The sequence below is a fragment of the Arachis hypogaea genome, chromosome 6, assembly GCF_003086295.3.
Source record: "Arachis hypogaea cultivar Tifrunner chromosome 6, arahy.Tifrunner.gnm2.J5K5, whole genome shotgun sequence".
Lineage (NCBI taxonomy): Eukaryota > Viridiplantae > Streptophyta > Magnoliopsida > Fabales > Fabaceae > Arachis > Arachis hypogaea.
This window is the reverse complement of record NC_092041.1, coordinates 50718572-50738878: the sequence shown is the minus strand read 5'-3', so window position 1 is coordinate 50738878 and position 20307 is coordinate 50718572.

Here is a 20307-nt window from a genome sequence, read left to right as displayed (position 1 = left end):
TAGAAGAGGGTTCTGTGACTCGAGGTTCCCGTGGAGGTTCTTCATTTCCTAAATCTTCAACCACTTCTTCCTCTGTAACTATTATGGTTTTCTCCACTTGTTCCAGTACAAAGTCATGCTCCTTATTGTCCACTGAAGTCTCTAGTGTCTCCTTCATGCTACGTTCTTCATTAGATTCTTCAAATGAAGCCATGGGGGTTCCTTGAGTGTCCGAACATCTAGAAGGTAATTGATTTATTGCTTGCTCCAATTGATGAAGGGTTGCATGAAATTGATCTACTGTTTCCTTGAAATGACCCCTTGACTCTTGTTCCTCCTTGATGATTACCTTTCCATGACAACTCCCTTCAATTACTCCTTCATCTTCAAGGGTCTCTTCTACCTTCACCTTTAGTGCCTCCTCTAGCTCCTTATGAAGTATGGATTCGCGAAGATGATCCCTTCTCTCTTGTTCCATGTCAATAACATCATTGGGATCATGTTGCTCTTGGATTGATGGATGTGGGTGCTCTTCCATGGATGGTGGTGATGGGATGGGTGGATCATTATGTGGTTGAGATAGAAGTGCATTGGAGCTTGAGGGTTGAATATTGAAGGTATTTGGTGGTTCGATTTGGTTGACGAGAGCTTGTATAGTAGAGTTTAGATCGGCAAATGCTTTCTCCATGGAGGTTTAGGGTGGATAGGACGGTTCATTTGTTGGGAGAAAGGGTTCATGGTAGGAAGGTGGTTCATCTTGATACTGATAAGGAGATGGTGTATATTGAGGTGGTGGTTCTGTGTATGGTTCATTTGGCTCATAAGGTGGTTGGTAAGGTGGATATGGGTTAGGGTCATATGGAGGTGAATGGTGGGAAGGGGCTTGTGAGTATGGTGGTTCAAAATTATATTAAGGAGGAGGGGGTTCATAGGCATATGGTGGGTCTTGTTGGTAACTACAAGGAAGTCCACCATATCTATCATCTTGGTATGCATTGTAGAATGGTCTTTGTCCATGATATCCTGGAAGGTGTTGTTGCCTAAAGGGTTGATCAGATCCTCTTGGCGCCGTCCATCTTTGATTGCTTTGACCTTGATGCATATTCCTGTTATAGCTTCCTCTTCCTGCAATATAGTTGTAACCAGACTCATAGCCAGAGGGGTGAGAGTTCATAGTAGTAGGAGAAAATAGAAACAAAAACTAACAAAAAGAAAATATTTTGAAAAAGATAAGATTTTGAAAAAGATAAGATAGGATTTTGAAAAAGATATGATTTTTGAAAAAAGATTTGAATTTTGAAAAATAAGATAAGATAAGATAAAAAAATTTTAAAATCCGAATCTTTTTTTTTTGAAAAATATTTACAATAACCAATAATAAGGCACACGTTTGCGATTCCCGGCAACGACGCCTTTTTGAAGAATTGAAGATTGATGGTCCAGAAGTTATAGTAAACTCTCGTTGTAAGTATAGTTACTAAACCAAGAAATCAACTTTTCTTACAAACGTTTTGGTTGTCACAAGTAACAAATCCCTAAATAAATTGATAACCAAAGTATTCAAACCTCGGGTCGTCTTCTCAAGGAATTTTAGGGAGGTATGTTCTTATTATTGGTTATGAGTCTTGTAAATTGGGGGTTTTGAAAGTAAGAAAGAAGTACATTAAATGACAAATAAAATAAATAGTTAACTATAAAATAAACTCTTGGCAAGATAAGAAAATTCGGAAGTCCTATCCTAGTTACTCCTATGAGAATGGAAGTTAATCCCACTTAGTTAACCTTTGCGTAAGCAAGGGAAAGTCAAGTGAACCAATTGGTTAGATTTCCCAAGTCCTAGCCAACTCCTAAGGAAAGACTAGAGTTAGTGGAATTCCAATTAATCAGCCGACATAATAATCAATCCTGGATAGTTGATAACTCAAGAGCTTCCAGTTAATCAATTAAAGCCAATAATATAAAAAGCTAAATAAGAATTATAAATATCTGGAATACCTCAAATAACATTCATTCAAAGCAGTCAAATCTAACATGGAAAATATTCATCAGCCAATTGGGCAGTGATGAGCGGATAATTTGTACGCTTTTTGGCATTGTTTTTAGTATGTTTTTAGTATGATCTAGTTAGTTTTTAGTATATTTTTATTAGTTTTTAGTTAAAATTCACTTTTCTGGACTTTACTATGAGTTTGTGTGTTTTTCTGTGATTTCAGGTATCTTCTGGCTGAAATTGAGGGACCTGAGCAAAAATCTGATTCAGAGACTGAAAAGGACTGCAGATGCTGTTGGATTCTGACCTCCCTGCACTCGAAGTGGATTTTCTGGAGCTACAGAAGCCCAATTGGCGCGCTCTCAACGGCGTTGGAAAGTAGACATCCTGGGCTTTCCAGCAATATATGATAGTTCATACTTTGCCCAAGATTTGATGGCCCAAACCGGCGTTTAAAGTCACCCTCAGGAATTCCAGCGTTAAACGCCGGAACTGGCACCAAAATGGGAGTTAAACGCCCAAACTGGCATAAAAGCTGGCGTTTAACTCCAAGAAGAGTCTCTACACGAAAATGCTTCATTGCTCAGCCCAAGCACACACCAAGTGGGCCCGGAAGTGGATTTTTATGTCTTTTACTCATCTCTGTACACCCTAGGCTACTAGTTTTCTATAAGTAGGACCTTTTACTATTGTATTGAGATAATCCTGGTAGCTATCTTCATTTTTATGCTATCTTAGATCATTGGGAGGCTAGCCATTCGGCCATGCCTAGACCTTGTTCTTATGTATTTTCAACGGTGGAGTTTCTACACACCATAGATTAAGGTGTGGAGCTCTGCTGTACCTCGAGTATTAATGCAATTACTATTGTTCTTCTATTCAATTCCGCTTGTTCTTGTTCTAAGATATCACTTGTTCTTCAACCTGATGAATGTGACGATCCGTGACACTCATCATCATTCTCACCTATGAACGTGTGACTGACAACCACCTCCGTTCTACCTTCGATTGGGTGAATATCTCTTGGATTCTTTAACCGGAATCTTCGTGGTATAGGCTAGAACTGATGGCAGCATTCAAGAGAATCCGGAAGGTCTAACCTTGTCTGTGGTATTCTGAGTAGGATTCAATGATTGAATGACTGTGACGTGCTTCAAACTCCTGAAGGCGGGGCGTTAGTGACAGACGCAAAAGAATCACTGGATTCTATTCCGGCCTGATCGAGAACCGACAGATGGATAGCCGTGCCGTGACAGGGTGCGTTGAACATTTCCACTGAGAGGATGGGAGGTAGCCACTGACAACGGTGAAACCCTTGCTTAAGCTTGCCATGGAAAGGAGTAAGAAGGATTGGATGAAGACAGTAGGAAAGCAGAGAGACGGAAGGGAAGGCATCTTCATACGCTTATCTGAAATTCCTACCAATGAATTACATAAGTATCTCTATCTTTATCTTTATGTTTTATGCGTTTATCACTATACCCATTTGAGTCTGCCTGACTAAGATTTACAAGGTGACCATAGCTTGCTTCATACCAACAATCTCTGTGGGATCGACCCTTACTCGCGTAAGGTTTATTACTTGGACGACCCAGTACACTTGCTGGTTAGTTGTGCGAAGTTGTGTTTATGCCATGGTATTGAACACCAAGTTTTTGGGTTCATTACCGGGGATTATTTGATTTGTGAAAATTATTGATCACAATTTCGCATACCATGTTTTTGGCGCCGTTGCCGGGGATTGTTGAATTTGGACAACTGACGGTTCATCTTGTTGCTTAGATTAGGTACTTTTCTTTAGAGTTCTTAAGAATGAATTCTAGTGTTTCAAGGTGATGTTCTTATCATCACCAAAGCTGATTGGTCTTCATCAATTTAACTCTTGAATGCAATGTTTTGCTGAAGCTTGGCTAGCCATGTCTAATTCCTTTAGACTAAAGCTTTAGACTAACATTGCATGATTCCTGGGATTCTCATTAAGAATTTTGATACCTTTATTTTCTTTTTCCACTTAATTTTCGAAAAAAGCACAAAAAAAAGTTACAAAACCATAAAATCCAAAAATTTCTTGTTTGAGTCTAGTGTCTCATGTTAAGTTTGGTGTCAATTGCATGCATTCATTCATGTGTCTTAGTGATCTTCAAGATGTTCTTGATGATTTCTTACTCTAATATTTAAATTCTCTTGACTTGAGTGTTTTGTGTGTCTCATATGCATTCTCATTAGTGTCAGTAGTATACAAACTGCTAAGTTTGGTGTCTTGCATGCATTGTTATTTGATTCTTGTTGAATTTTGACTTTTCCTTATTATTAAAAATCTAAAAATATTTTTAATTTGTGTCTTTTCAAGTCAATAATACAGAGAATTGAAGATTCAGAACATACAGCAGAGGAATTGCACAGAAAAAGCTGGGCGTTCAAAACGCCCAGTGAAGAATGACAGACTGGCGTTTAAACGCCAGCCAGGGTACCTGACGCCCAAAAGGGTATAGTTTTGGGCGTTAAACGCCAGAATGTGCACCATTCTGGGCGTTTAACGCCAAGATGGCACAAGAGGGAAGATTCTGTTTTCAATGCAAATTTTTTTTCAAGTTTTCAAAGTTTTTCAAAATCAAATCTTTTTCAAATCATATCTTTTCAATCATATGTTTTCAAAATCAATTTCTTTCTATTTTTTAAAAAAAATACTTGCTATCAATTAATGATTTGATTCAACATTTCAAGTATGTTGCCTTTTCTGTTGAGAAAGGTTTAATGTTTGAATCATATCTTTTCTTGTTAGCCAAGTTTTTAATTTTCAAAATCAAATCTTTTTAAAATGTTTTTCAAATCATATCTTCTCAATCACATCTTTTTAAAACTAATCATATCTTCTTAACCACATCTTTTTCAAAATAGTTTTCAATCAAATCTTTTTGATTTCTAATTTCAAAATCTTTTTCAAAAATCACTTGATTTCTTTTCCACTTTCATTTTCGAAAATCAATTAGTGTTTTTCAAAAATGTTTTCAAACTCTTTTACTAAATTTTCGAAAATTACTTCCCTTCTTCTCACATCCTTCTATTTATGGACTAACACTATCTTCGAACTCCATCTTCTTTGATAAGTTCGAATTTTCTACTTCTGTCTTCTACTTTTCTTTTCCTCTGACACCTAAAGGAATCTCTATACTGTGACATAGAGGATTCCACATTTTCTTGTTCTCTTCTCCTTCTTATGAGCAGGAGCAAGGACAAAAGCATTCTTGTTGAGGCTGATCCTGAACCTGAAAGGACCTTGAAGAGAAAGCTAAGAGAAGTCAAAGCACAACTCTCTGTAGAGGACCTAACAGAAATCTTCAAAGAAGAAGAACAAATGGCAGCCGAAAACAACAACAATGCCAACAATGCAAGGAAGGTGCTGGGTGACTTTACTGCACCTACTCCCGACTTTTATGGGAGAAGCATCTCTATCCCTGCCATTGGAGCAAACAACTTTGAGCTTAAGCCTCAATTATTTTCTCTAATGCAACAGAATTGCAAGTTCCATGGACTTCCATTGGAAGATCCTCATCAATTTTTAGCTGAGTTCTTGCAAATCTGTGACACTGTCAAGACTAATGGGGTTGACCCTGAGGTCTACAGACTTATGCTATTCCCTTTTGCTGTAAGAGACAGAGCTAGAACATGGTTGGACTCTCAACCTAAAGAAAGCCTGGACTCTTGGGAAAAGCTAGTCAATGCCTTCTTGGCAAAGTTCTTTCCACCTCAAAAATTGAGTAAGCTTAGAGTGGAAGTTCAAACCTTCAGACAGAAGGAAGGAGAATCCCTCTATGAAGCTTGGGAAAGATACAAACAATTAATCAGAAAGTGTCCCTCTGACATGCTTTCTGAATGGAGCATCATAGGTATTTTCTATGATGGTCTCTCTGAACTGCCCAAGATGTCTTTGGATAGCTCTGCTGGAGGATCTCTTCATCTGAAGAAGACGCCTACAGAAGCTCAAGAGCTAATTGAAATGGTTGCAAATAACCAATTCATGTACACTTCTGAAAGAAATCCTGTGAACAATGGGACTAGTCAGAAGAAAGGAGTTCTTGAGATTGACACTCTGAATGCCATATTGGCTCAGAACAAAATATTGACCCAACAAGTCAATATGATTTCTCAAAGTCTGTTTGGAATGCAAAATGCACCAAGCAGTACTAAGGAGGCTTCATCTGAGGAAGAAGCCTATGATCCTGAGAACCCTTCAATAGAAGAGGTAAATTACATGGGAGAATCCTATGGAAACACCTATAATCCTTCATGGAGATATCATCCAAATCTCTCATGGAAGGATCAACAGAGACCTCAACAAGGTTTCAACAACAATAATGGTGGAAGAAACAGGTTTAGCAATAGCAAGCCTTTTCCATCATCTTCTCAGCAACAGACAGAGAGTTCTAAGCAGAATACCTCTGACTTAGCAACCATGGTCTCTGATCTAATCAAAATCACTCAAAGTTTCATGACTGTAACAAGGTCCTCCATTAGAAACTTGGAGGCACAAGTGGGTCAGCTGAGCAAGAAATTTACTGAACTCCCCCCTAGTACTCTCCCAAGCAATACAGAAGAAAATCCAAAAGGAGAGTGCAAGGCCATCAACATGGCCGAATTTTGGGAGGAAGGAGAGGCAGTGAACGCCACTGACGAAGGCCTCAATGGACGTCCACTGGCCTCCAATGAGTTCCCTAATGAGGAACCGTGGGAATCTGAGGCTCAAAATGAGACCATAGAGATTCCATTGGACTTACTTCTGCCATTCATGAGCTCTGATGAGTATTCTTCCTCTGAAGAGGATGAGTATGTCACTGAAGAGCAAGTTGCTAAATACCTTGGAGCAATCATGAAGCTAAATAACAAGTTATTTGGAAATGAGACATGGGAGGATGAACCCCCTTTGCTCACCAAGGAACTAGATGACTTGTCTTGGCAGAAACTGCCTCAAAAGAGACAGGATCCTGGGAAGTTTTCAATACCTTGTACCATAGGCACCGTGACCTTCAAGAAGGCCTTGTGTGACTTAGGGTCAAGTGTAAACCTCATGCCTCTCTCTGTAATGGAGAAGTTAGGGATCTCTGAGGTGCAAGCTGCAAAAATCTCACTAGAGATGGCAGACAATTCAAGAAAACAAGCCTATGGACTTGTAAAGGATGTTCTGGTTAAAGTTGAAGACCATTACATCCCTACTGATTTCATAGTCCTAGAGACTGGGAAGTGCATGGATGAATCCATCATCCTTGGCAGACCCTTCCTAGCCACAGCAAGGGCTGTGATTGATGTTGATAGAGGAGAGTTGATCATTCAAGTGAATGAAGAATCCTTGGTGTTTAAGGCTCAAGGATATCCCTCTGTCATCATGGAGAGGAAGCATGAAGAGCTTCCCTCAAAACAGAGCCAAACAGAGCCCCCACAGTCAAACTCTAAGTTTGGTGTTGGGAGGCCACAACCAAACTCTAAGTTTGGTGTTGAACCCCCACATTCAAACTCTAAGTTTGGTGTTGGGAGGTTCCAACATGGCTCTGAGCATTTCTGAGGCTCCATGAGAGTCCTCTGTCAAGCTAATGACATCAAAGAAGCGCTTGTTGGGAGGCAACCCAATGTTTTATAATTAACTATTTTCCTTTGTTATTTTATGTCTTTTGTAGGTTGATGATCATGAGAAGTCACAAAATCAATGAAAAAAGCAAAAACAGAATGAAAAACAGGAAGAAAAACAGCACACCCTGGAGGACGCACCTACTGGCGTTTAAACGCCAGTAAGGTTAGCAGATGGGCGTTTAACGCCCAGTCTGGCACCATTCTGGGCGTTTAACGCCAGAAAGGGGCACCAGACTGGCGTTAAAACGCCAGAAAAGGGCAAGAAGCTGGCATTAAACGCCAGAAATGGGCACCAGCCCGGCGTTTAACGCCAGAATTGGCACAAAACGAGATTTTGTTTGCCATTTGGTGCAGGGATGACTTTTCCTTGACACCTCAAGATCTGTGGACCCCACAGGATCCCCACCTACCTCACCACTCTCTCTCTTCTTCACCCATTCACCAATCACCTCAACACCTCTTCCCCAAAAACCCTTCACCTATCAAATCCCATCTTTCTCTTCACCACTCACATCCATCCTTCATAAAATCCCACCTACCTCACCATTCAAATTCAAACCACTTTCCCACCCAAACCCACCCTCACTTGACCGAACCCTACCCTTCCCCCTCTCCTATATAAACCCATCTTCACTCCTTCATTTTCACACAACATACACACCACTTCTCCCCCTTTTGGCCGAACACAAAGCCATTCCCTTCTTCCTCATTTCTTCTTTTTCTACTCTCTTCTTCCTTCTTTTGCTCGAGGACGAGCAAACCTTTTAAGTTTGGTGTGGTAAAAGCATTGCTTTTAGTTTTTCCATAACCATTTATGGCATCCAAGGCCGGAGAAACCTCTAGAAAGAGGAAAGGGAAGGCAAAAGCTTCCACCTCCGAGTCATGGGAGATGGAAAGATTCATCTCAAGGGTGCATTAAGACCACTTCTATGAAGTTGTGGCCTTGAAGAAGGTGATCCCCGAGGTCCCTTTTTCACTCAAAAAGAGTGAATATCCGGAGATCAGACATGAGATCCGAAGAAGAGGTTGGGAAGTTCTTACCAACCCCATTCAACAAGTCGGAATCTTAATGGTTCAAGAGTTCTATGCCAATGCATGGATCACCAAGAACCATGATCAAAGTGTGAACCCGGATCTCAAGAATTATCTTACTATGGTTCGGGGGAAATACTTGGATTTTAGTCCGGAAAGTGTAAGGTTGGCATTCAATTTTCCCATGATGCAAGGAGATGAACATCCTTACACTAGAAGGGTCAACTTTGATCAAAGGTTGGACCAAGTCCTCACAGTCATATGTGAAGAGGGCGCCCAATGGAAGAGAGATTCAAGAGGGAAGCCGGTTCAATTGAGAAGGCATGACCTCAAACCTGTGGCTAGGGGATGGTTGGAGTTTATCCAACGCTCAATCATTCCCACTAGCAACCGGTCCGAAGTTACCATAGACCGGGCTATCATGATTCATAGCATCATGATTGGAGAAGGAATAGAAGTTCATGAGGTTATAGCTCAAGATATCATGGTTCAGTTTATGATTGTTTCTTTTTATTATCCCCAATCTGAAGATATTGTTATTCTAGTAGATTTAGTTTTTTCCCTTTTGGCCTTGGTTAAATAATTGGTGACTCTTGAGTTATCAAACTCATTGTTAGTTGAGAATTAGAATTAATTCATCCACTTAACTTAACTTCATAGTTAGAGGTTAACAAAATGGGAGAAAAATCCAATTCTCATCACAATTGATAAGGATAACTAGGATAGGACTTCCAGTTCTTACACCTTGCCAAGAGTTTATTTTACAGTCATTCATTTACTTTTATTACTTTGAAAATATACCTGTGCCCATTGCCCAACTAACCTTTTTCCTTAATCCAAAAACCCCAAACACACTTTTTCATAACCAATAATAAGAACATACCTCCCTGCAATTCCTTGAGAAGACGACCCGAGGTTTAAATACTTCGGTTATCAATTTATTTAAGGGTTTGTTATTGTGACAACCAAAACGTTTGTACGAAGGGATTTCTGTCGGTTTAGAGACTATATCTACAACGTGACTGTTTTTATGAAATTCTTTACTGGCAAAAATCCTAACGTCAAAATGGCGCCGTTGCCGGGGACTTGCAAACGTGTGCCTTATTATTGGTTATTGTAAATATTTTTCAAAAAAAAATAATATATATATTTTTCTTTTACTTGTTTATTTGTTTTCTCTTTTTCCCCCTTATTTCTGATAGCTATTATGAATTCCCACCCCTCTCGCTTTGAGTTTAGTTCTAACTTTGTTGAAGGAAATAGAAACCACAGCAGGAATATGCATCAAGGTCAGACCAATCAAGGATGGATGGAGTCAAGAGGATCTAATCAACCCTTTAGGCAACAACACCCTCCAAGATGTCATGGACAACGACCATTCTACAATGCATACCTAGCTGAAAGATATGGTGGACAACCTTGTAACTACCAACAAGCCCCACCCCCGTGCCTATAGACCATCCTCTCAACATGACCTCAAACCACCACACTCACAAGCTTCTTTTCGTTATTCGCCACCATACGATCCTTATCCGCCCCAATACCAATCCAATTACTCCCAAGAACCACCACTCCCCCATACACATAACCCATATCCATCAAAGTCAGAATCACGGGTCAGCCTCGAAGAATCAATGAAACAATGTACCGCACTCCTTCATCAACTGGAGCAAGCAATGGTGGAGAAGTTAAAACAATTATCTTCCAGACACTCAGCCCCTCAACAGACTCCCATGGCTTTATGTAGAGAACCCAATGAAAAACTCAGTACAAAGGAGATGCTGGAAGCTCCAGTGAACAGCATAGAGCATAACTTCATACTAGAACAAGCAGAGAAAGCTGTCGTTGCAGAAGAAGAAGAGTCGGTTGTCGTGGAGAACTCCGTCAAGGATGTTACAATTGACGCTGAGGAGGATTTTGCACCGCCTCCAATGCAAATATCTTATGAAGAACTGAACAGAATAACCCAGGACACAGGTTTCCTTGATGATGATGATCACGAGTCCTGTTCTCTTAGCGGTGAACTTGCATCCACAAGTGATTTCTTTGAGACAGAAGAATCTTCCCTGAGTGAATATGAAGATGATGCTAAGGTAGATCTTTCTCAACCTCCAATATATGACTTGAGCGATGATGAGGGAGAAATTGATGGCTCTGATCAAGAGATGGTTGAAGTGGAAGAATTCACAGAAGCTTATAAGGGAGTAGAACTTACAGAACCACTGGAAACACTATCCCAAGGCCGTTACCGCCCACCACAAACTACAAGTGGGTAAAATCCTTGTCTTTTATCTTCAATATTCTACTTGAATATGGTTTGCTTGAAACAGATGGCCAGCTTAGAGCTCTCTGCGGCTTCAAGGGTAAAAGGGAAATGGCTCATACTCAGAGCCGGTGCACAAGGTTCAATAAGGTTCCACGCTTCAACTCGAAGTGCAAGGATTGGTATCATGCTCAATTGAGTGGATCACGGAGAATGTTTGGTCACCGTGGTGAGAATCTAATTTCCAAACTGCCCAAATGGAAAAGTATAGATCAAAACGAAAGCGGATTTGGAACCAAAGTTTGGGATCCCGAAAAATATTCTGATATTCATGACCCCGGGAGCCTGAAAATCTGTTTGAAGCTGCTCAGAATCTTCACATGCCTAGTTTGGGACCCCGGAGGCTATTGGCATTCCAAGCATTGGTGGAGATTCCTGGATCAATACAAGCACAAGCCACCCTAGCAAGAAGCTCATCAAATGTCCAACTTAAGGACTATAACTAAAAGTGCTAGATGGGAGACAACCCACCATGGTATGATCGTTCATTTTTCATTTTTATTTAGTTTTATTTGCTTTTGAGTTTTATTTTATTTTATTATATTGAACCTGGAGTTTTGCATAACATTCATATTAGCATTGCATACTGCATACTTGCATATATATATATATATATATATATATATATATATATATATATATATATATGTATATATATAAAGGGGCCACGCGACGCGACCGCATCAGCGACGCGTCCGCGTAGCAAGGAGATGGGAGAAAATAAAAACGAATAAAGAGTCACGCTAGAGCGTGGAAGAAGGCGTGCCAATGGCATAAATCACCCCAAGCGACCGCGTCGCTGATGCGACTGCGTCATATGGGAATAATGGCTTCCTACGCGACCGCGTGACCAAGATTTCGACGTAAAAGGGTACACAACCAATTATTGTGCTAGAGTGGTGCCGGATTGGTGCTGAACGCACAATTCTATCCACGCGGCCGCGTGACCCACGCGACCGCGTCACATTCTTCTAGAGGCATGCGATCGCGTCACTTAAAATTTGGAACTAACAATAATTTGAACAGAGAGTTGTGCGAGCGCGAGGCTGCTCTCGCGCCAGTAGCATGAATTGTGTCACGCGACTGCGTGACTGACGCGATCGCGTCAATCAATATCAGCGCCAGTCACACGATCGCGTGTTCCACGCGTCCGCGTCGCTTGCGACGCACAGCTTATCCTAATTTTCCAAATATCTTATCTTTTCTTCCCAATCCTAATTTCTTCTATCTTTTCTTCTTTCTTCTTTCTTTCTTACTTTACTTCTTTCCCTTCTCATTCTTCTTATCTTTTATTTTATTTTACTTAATTTATTTGCATATCTCATTCATCGCATCTTAATTTTGTGCATATTGTTTTTATTTTCTTTTCTGAATTTTTTTTATTTTTCTATTGGTGTTAAAAAAAATTTCTTATTCTACTGTTGCATCTTTTCTTAAATTTATTTTGGTAACTTGTTTTACACTGTGGGATGATATTAATTATCTACCAATGCCAATCTTTTATGATACTTGCACTCCATTTGCATTGGCATGAACTTGTATTGATACTTCCATTTCCCACTCTCCTCCCCTATGTTACAAATTTTATACCACTGGTATGCCATGACTTCTATTGTTTTCTCACGTACATGTTGAAGCTTCCATGTAAATGAGACCCTTATCATTTGGCATTAACCCACCCATACTTTATTTATTTTCTTATCTTTATTTCTGGGTTACTTTTCTTCCCTTTTTCTTTCAGGATGGCCACCCGGAGGGGAACCGGAAGACGTTTACATGGGGAGACAGACAAGTCCATCTGCAAAATCTTGAAGAAAAGCATCAGTTGGAACAACCCATCCACCTGCACATCTCAGCATGCACCGAGGACGGTGCAATCTTTAAGTGTGGGGAGGTCGATACCGATCTCCATGGGTTAGTACTTTCTTGTCTCAAACACCAATGTTTAAATTTTCTTTGTAGATTAGTTGTTGCATTTGCATACTTGTTTGATTTTTGCATATTTTACCACTTGGTTAAAGTAATATTTTCTTTTTCAAGAAATCTTTTAGAGCATTTCGCTAATTTGAATAAAATTTAATGTTACACTTGTTTGAAGAAATATTATTTTGGAACATGGTTTAGAGTTCGGACACACAAAACCTGTGAGATTTTGAGCCTATTTGAATTGGTTGCATTTTATCAACCAAAATTTTGTTTTAGTGTGTATTTTTCTCTCTAAAATTGTGATCTTTGTCTTGCTTAATTCTATATTTCCATTATTTGATGTATGCATGCACTTACATGATTGAGGCATTTGTTTCACTGAGCTTACATACCCATATGGCCTTACCTTTCATTATCCCTTGCAAACCAATGTTGAGCGTATTATACCCCTTTATTCTTTACTTTAGCACATCATTAACTCTAAGCGGAAAACAATAATATCCTTAATTTGAATCCTTGGTTAGCTTAGACTAGTGAGAGTGCTCATTAATTGTGGGGAAGTGAATTTGGAAACATTTGGTTTGAGAATTGAGTATGTTAGAATTTTCTGAAAATGTGAAAGAAATGTTTAGGACATGATTCATGCATCCAATAATTTAATCATATGCATTGAAAAAAAAAGAAGATAAGAAGAGCAAATAAGAAAAAGGGGACAAAATGCCCCAAAGTAAGTAGTAAAGGCAATGCATATGTACTGTACTTGAAATTGGAATGCATGAATATGTGGAAAACATGGTTAATGGATGGTTAGATGTTGTATTATGATTACATGGATTGTTTAAGTTAGGTGGGAAAGTTTCAGTTAATTAAGGATTCAGATTTTAGTCCACTTGGCCAAATACAATCCTACCTTGACCCTAACCCCATTACAACCCTTAAAAGACCTCTTGATATGTGCATTTATGCATTAAATTTTTGTTGATTGGTAGAAGAAAAACAAGCCTTAGAAACCAAGGTTAGTAGAGAATTGAGAGAATCGAACCTTAAACACTTGAGTGATTAGAGTGTATACACTACCAGTGAGGGTTCGATGCTTAATCCCTTGTTCCCGGCTTTCATGAGCTATTTTCTCCCTGCAAGTCCACTTGTACTTCATTTTTATGATTTGAATTAGTGAAATCCAGTTCATATATGTTCTTAAAAGAATTGTTTACTTTTAACCAAGTAGGTAGAAGCATGTTGCATTTAGTTGCATTCATAGGTTGCATCTCATACATTCTATCATTCCTCTTCATCTCTTTATAGTTTCTCTTGAGCTTAGCATGAGGACATGCTATTGTTTAAGTGTGGGGATGTTGATAAACCACTATTTTATGGTTTATCTTATGCTCAATTGAGTAGTTTTTATCAACTCTTTACTCACTTATTCATACAATTCGCATGTTTTACATTTTCCTTCCTGATTTTATGCTATGATTGAAAACATGCTTCTTTGATCTTATATTTGCTTATTATTAATCCTCTCTTATGACCATTAGATACCTTGATATGTGTGTTAAGTGTTTTCAGATATTATAGGGCAGGAATGGCTTGGAAGATGGAAAGGAAGCATGCAAAAGTGGAAGGAATACAAGAAGTTGGAGAAACTGCAAAGTTGTCAGCCTAACCCTCTCGCACTAAAACGACCATAACTTGAGCTACAGAGGTCCAAATGACGCGGTTCCAGTTGCGTTGAAAAGCCAACGTCCGGGGCTTCGATTTGATATATAATATGCCATAGTAGCCCTGACGCTAGGTGACGCGACCGCGTGCTCCAGGTTTAATGTTCCTTTCTATTTAATTTTGTTTCTATTTTTATTCACCTTGGTACTTTAATTGAAATTTATCTTTTGAATTTGGCTTGTGACTTTCATGTTAGGATTTTCTTAATTAATGTTATTCGAGATATTTCAGTATGATTGTTTCTTTTTATTATCCCCAATCTGAAGATATTGTTATTCTAGTAGATTTAGTTTTTTCCCTTTTGGCCTTGGTTAAATAATTGGTGACTATTGAGTTATCAAACTCATTGTTAGTTGAGAATTAGAATTAATTCATCCACTTAACTTACCTTCATAGTTAGAAGTTAACAAAATGGGAGAAAAATCCAATTCTCATCACAATTGATAAGGATAACTAGGATAGGACTTCCAGTTCTTACACCTTGCCAAGAGTTTATTTTACAGTCATTCATTTACTTTTATTACTTTGAAAATATACCTGTGCCCATTGCCCAACTAACCTTTTACCTTAATCCAAAAATCCCAAACACACTTTTTCATAACCAATAATAAGAACATACCTCCCTGCAATTCCTTGAGAAGACGACCCGAGGTTTAAATACTTCGGTTATCAATTTATTTAGGGGTTTGTTACTTGTGACAACCAAAACGTTTGTACGAAGGGATTTCTGTCGGTTTAGAGACTATATCTACAACGCGACTGTTTTTATGAAATTCTTTACTGGCAAAAATCCTAACGTCAGTATCGCTCTCAAACGTGAATCACACTTAGTCACAACTCCGCACAACTAACCAGCAAGTGCACTGGGTCGTCCAAGTAATACCTTACGTAAGTAAGGGTCGATCCCACGGAGATTGTTGCTATGAAGCAAGCTATGGTCATCTTGTAAATCTTAGTCAGGCGGATAATAAATGGTTATGGAGTTTTCGAATAATAATAATAAAATAAACAGAAAATAAAGATAGAGATACTTTTGTAGATCATCGATGGGAATTTCAGATAGGTGTATGAAGATGATGTGCTCCTTCTGAATCTCTGTTTTCCTACTGCCTTCATCCAATCCTTGTTACTCCTTTCCATGGCAAGCTGTATGTAGGGCATCACCGTTGTCAATGGCTACATCCCATCCTCTCAGTGAAAAAGGTCCAAATGCTCTATCACGACACGGCTAATCATCTGTCGGTTCTCGATCATGCTGGAATAGAATCCATTATTTCTTTTGCATTTTTCATCACGCCCAACAATCGTGAGTTTGAAGCTCATCAAATCAATTCTAGCTTATACCACGAAGACTCTGATCTCACGGAATGGAAGGCTCGGTTGTCAGGCGAGGGCAACCATGCATCGTGCATCAGGAATCCAAGAGATACACACTCTAGCTTTCGATTGTAGAACAGAAGTGGTTGTCAGGCACGCGTTCATAAGGATGGATGATGATGAGTGTCACGGATCATCACATCCATCTGGTTGAAGTATGAATGGTATCTTAGAACAGGAATAAATCGAATTGAATAAAAAATAATAGTAATTGCATTAAAACTTGAGGTATAGCAGAGCTCCACACCCTTAATCTATGGTGTGTAGAAACTCCACCGTTGAAAATACATAAGTGAAGGTCCAAGCATGGCCGAATGGCCAGTCCCCAAAATGTGATATGAATTCGAAAATAGGGAGAAGGACCAATGGTCAAAATACGACGAATACAATAGTAAAATGTCCTATTTATACTAGACTAGCTACTAGGGTTTACAGAAGTAAGTAATTGATGCAGAAATCCACTTCTGGGGCCCACTTGGTGTGTGCTTGGGCTGAGCTTGAGCTTTACACGTGTAGAGGCTTCTTTTGGAGTTGAACGCCAAGTTGTAACGTGTTTTTGGCGTTCAACTCTGGTTCATGACGTGTTTCTGGTGTTTGACTCCAGAATGCAGCATGGAACTGGAGTTGAGCGCCAGTTTACGTCGTCTAATCACGAATAAAGTATGGACAAAGATTCTAATCTCGGATTCAGATGCCCCATTTTCAGTGGGGAAACGATGTGAATCATTGATCAGAGACCCAAGAGATATACATTCAAGCTTGTTTTCATGAAGAACGGAAGTGTTTGTCAGGCACGCGTTCATAAGTGAGAATGGTGATAAGTGTCACATGATCATCACATTCATCATGTTCTTGTATGTGAATGAATATCTTAGAATAAGAATAAGCTTGTATTGAATAGAAGAACAATAGTACTTTGCATTAATACTCGATGAATAGCAGAGCTCCACACCTTAATCTATGGGGTGTAGAAACTCCACCGTTGAAGATACATAGGTGATGATGATCTAGGCATGGCCGTGAGGCCAGCCTCCAATGTCTAAGGACTAAAAATGATCCAAAGAAATTCTCAAAAATGATCTCGAGATAATCCAAGTATGTCTAATACAATAATAAAAGGTCCTATTTATACTAGACTAGTTACTAGGGTTTATAGAAATAAGTAAATGATGCAGAAATCCACTTCCGGGCCCACTTGGTGTGTGCTTGGGCTGAGCATTGAAGCTTTCATATGTAGAGACTTTTCTTGGAGTTAAACGCCAGCTTTTATGCCAGTTTGGGTGTTTAACTCCAGCTTCTATCCTGTTTCTGGCGTTTAACGCCAGAAAAGGGCAGGAAGTTGGCATTTGAACGCTAGTTTGCATTGTCAAAACACGAGCAAAGTATGAACTATTATATATGGCTGGAAAGCCCTGGATGTCTACTTTCCAAAGAAATTGAGATCACGCCATTTGAGTTTCTGTAGCTCTAAAAATTACATTTTGAGATCAAGGAGGTCAGAATCCAACAACATCAGCAGTCCTTTTTCAGCCTCTGCATTAGATTTTTTCTCAAGGCCCTCAATTTCAATCAGAAAATACCTGAAATCACAGAAAAACACAGAAACTCATAGTAAATTCTAGAAATGTGAATTTTGTTTAAAAACTAATAATTATTTACTAAAAGCTAACTAAATCCTACTAAAAACTACCTAAAAACAATGCCAAAAAGCGTATAAATTATCCGCTCATCAAATTCCTAGTGAATGAGAGTAAGCTAGGGGAGAGGATAACTTGTGGATGAAGAAAGGGGATGTTATGATGAGTTATGAGGAAAGATGATGACATTATGAGTTGTTGAGGAGGATAGTGGAGTGCTGTGTATATGAAATGTTCTGAATGGCTGTGTAAATGATATGAGTCGAATGGCTACATGTGATGATGGTTTATGGCTAGTTATGAATTGTTCTTTCAAGTGGGATGGCTATGATAAATTGTAATTTATGGCTGGAAATGAAAATATGTATTTGAATGATTGTCGTATCTAGAGCTCTCTTTCTCGAAAGTGCGACCCCAGAGAGATGGTGGAAGGTGAGGATCCCCTTTCTTGTTCCTCCTAGTATTGTAAAATCGCCCCCAGCGAGATGGTGGGAGGTTAGGATCCCCTCCTTGGTTCCTCCTGGGCATATGAGAACGTACCTCCTGGGTAGATGCAAGGGTTGTGGTTTCGCCTACTTCTTCCAGTTTGGTTAGCATAGAGGCTCCCCGGGTGGACGCAAGGGTTGTGGCTTCATCCCACTTGCCCCGGGTTATGATGAGTGATGATATGGTCATAAGGAATGATTATGGAATGTGTATGGATGGATGTGAAATGATTATCTGAAAAATGAGTTTCCCTAGATGAAAGCAGTGACTAGCCACCACATGCTCCAGGTTGAGACTCGATACTCTGCTGACCCTATGTCGTATGTTTGGCCGGACACTATGAAAGGTTTGGATGAGCTCACCCCCTTGATAAATACCAAGAGTGGATATTGTATGATTATGATTATGATTATGATTGTGGTTATGAATATGTTATGATTGAGAATTACTCAAGTCGGGGATGCACGATAGAGGGACCGTCCAATGGTTAGCTACCAGGACTTGTCGGGTTGGCTCTATAACCGACAGATGAGAATTACCCCCTTGATAGGCATGCATCATATGCATCTATATGTCTTGTTTGGATTGCCTAAGTGATTGCATAATTAAATGCTACTTGATTATCTGCTATACTTGAATCCTATTTGTAATTTATCTGTTTGTAATAACTGTGTTTGTTGCATTTGGTTCCGCTGGTGGTTGGGAGGTTTGGAGGAGTTGGAATGAGGAGTTTTAGATAGTTCTAAAGACCCTTAGCTAGTAGTCTGTTTTATCCTTATGGTTTAGTTATGTTTTAAGCTTTATTTACCTGTTGGAAGTTCTAGGATTGCCTTCAGCTTTCCCAGGAAATTGTATGTTAGATATGTGGGCACTGTTACCATGCTGAGAACCTTTGGTTCTCACCTATGTAGATTTTGTGATTTTCAGATGCAGGACAGGCAGCACCTCGTTGAGGCATGTTAGAAGCTTCTGATATTGCGAAGATCTTCATCTTTTGGGTTTATTTTGGTTATTTGTATTTACTTAGATAATTATTGTCTCCACCTTATATATATATATATATATATATATATATATATATATATATATATATATATATATATATATATATATTGCTGTATTAATTCCTCTTTGAGGTGATTTTGGAGACTCGGGTTTTGTAACTCTGTATTTTGGGCTTTCTTTTGGGGTTTTCCTATATATCTATATATGTATAACTATGTAGTTAAATGGTAGATTTAGTCAAGCAAACATAGTTTTGATTTCATGAGCATTTTGATTTTTGAGCATAATGGCAAGAATTTAAATGGCAAGAATGTAAATGATACAGAATGTAAAGAGCTAGAAGATAGAAATAAAGTGAAAGTAAATAACGGAAACTTAAATTGCAAGAAACTTAAATGACATCAAAAGTAAATTGCAATAAAATAAAGTGCTGAATTCTAAGGAGCAAGAGAGTAAGAAATAAAGAAACAGAATGTAAATGACAAGAATAATAAATTGCAAGAATGTAAAAGGGAATTGGGTTGTGGGGAATTAAACAACTAGAGGCAATAGAAATAAAAATTGATGGTAGAGAAGATCATTAGGGATCAGAGATGCTAGTTTTCATGAATTGATGTTAGTCAAAATCCTTCTCAATCATGGGTATAGATCCATGGCATGTGGGTAATTGAATCCCAATCTCTTGGTGATTCAATTTCTCTCAACATAACCAATTGCCACTCTCGTGATCTAATTGTTCATGAGAAGAGTTGAAGCTCAATTTTAATCCAGCCACACAATTACCAAAATCTCAACCATGGAAAGTTACATCTCACATACTAACCAAGGTATATTGATTGAGGGAATCATGAAAGGATGAACTCTAAACTGAATCATGTGGCTCATTCCTCAAATTCACCACATAATTCTCATAGATTAACCCATCTCTCGATGGTGGTTGAATCTTTGAAGAACAAGAGCTTCCTCTTTGGATCAACCACATGAATTGAGGAGGAAAAGAGGGGTTCATCAATCCATTGTAACAAGCAGAGCTCTTCCCCCTAATGAAAGTGGGGTTTAGTGAGTCATTGCTCCAATTTCAACAACAATTGCCATAAACAAAAGTTAAACTAAATTGCAAAGAAGGATGAAGAAGAAAAATGAAATGCTTAAACCTTAAGGAAAAATGAAGAAGAGAAGTTCCAAGATGAACCAAAATTAGCTCCCCG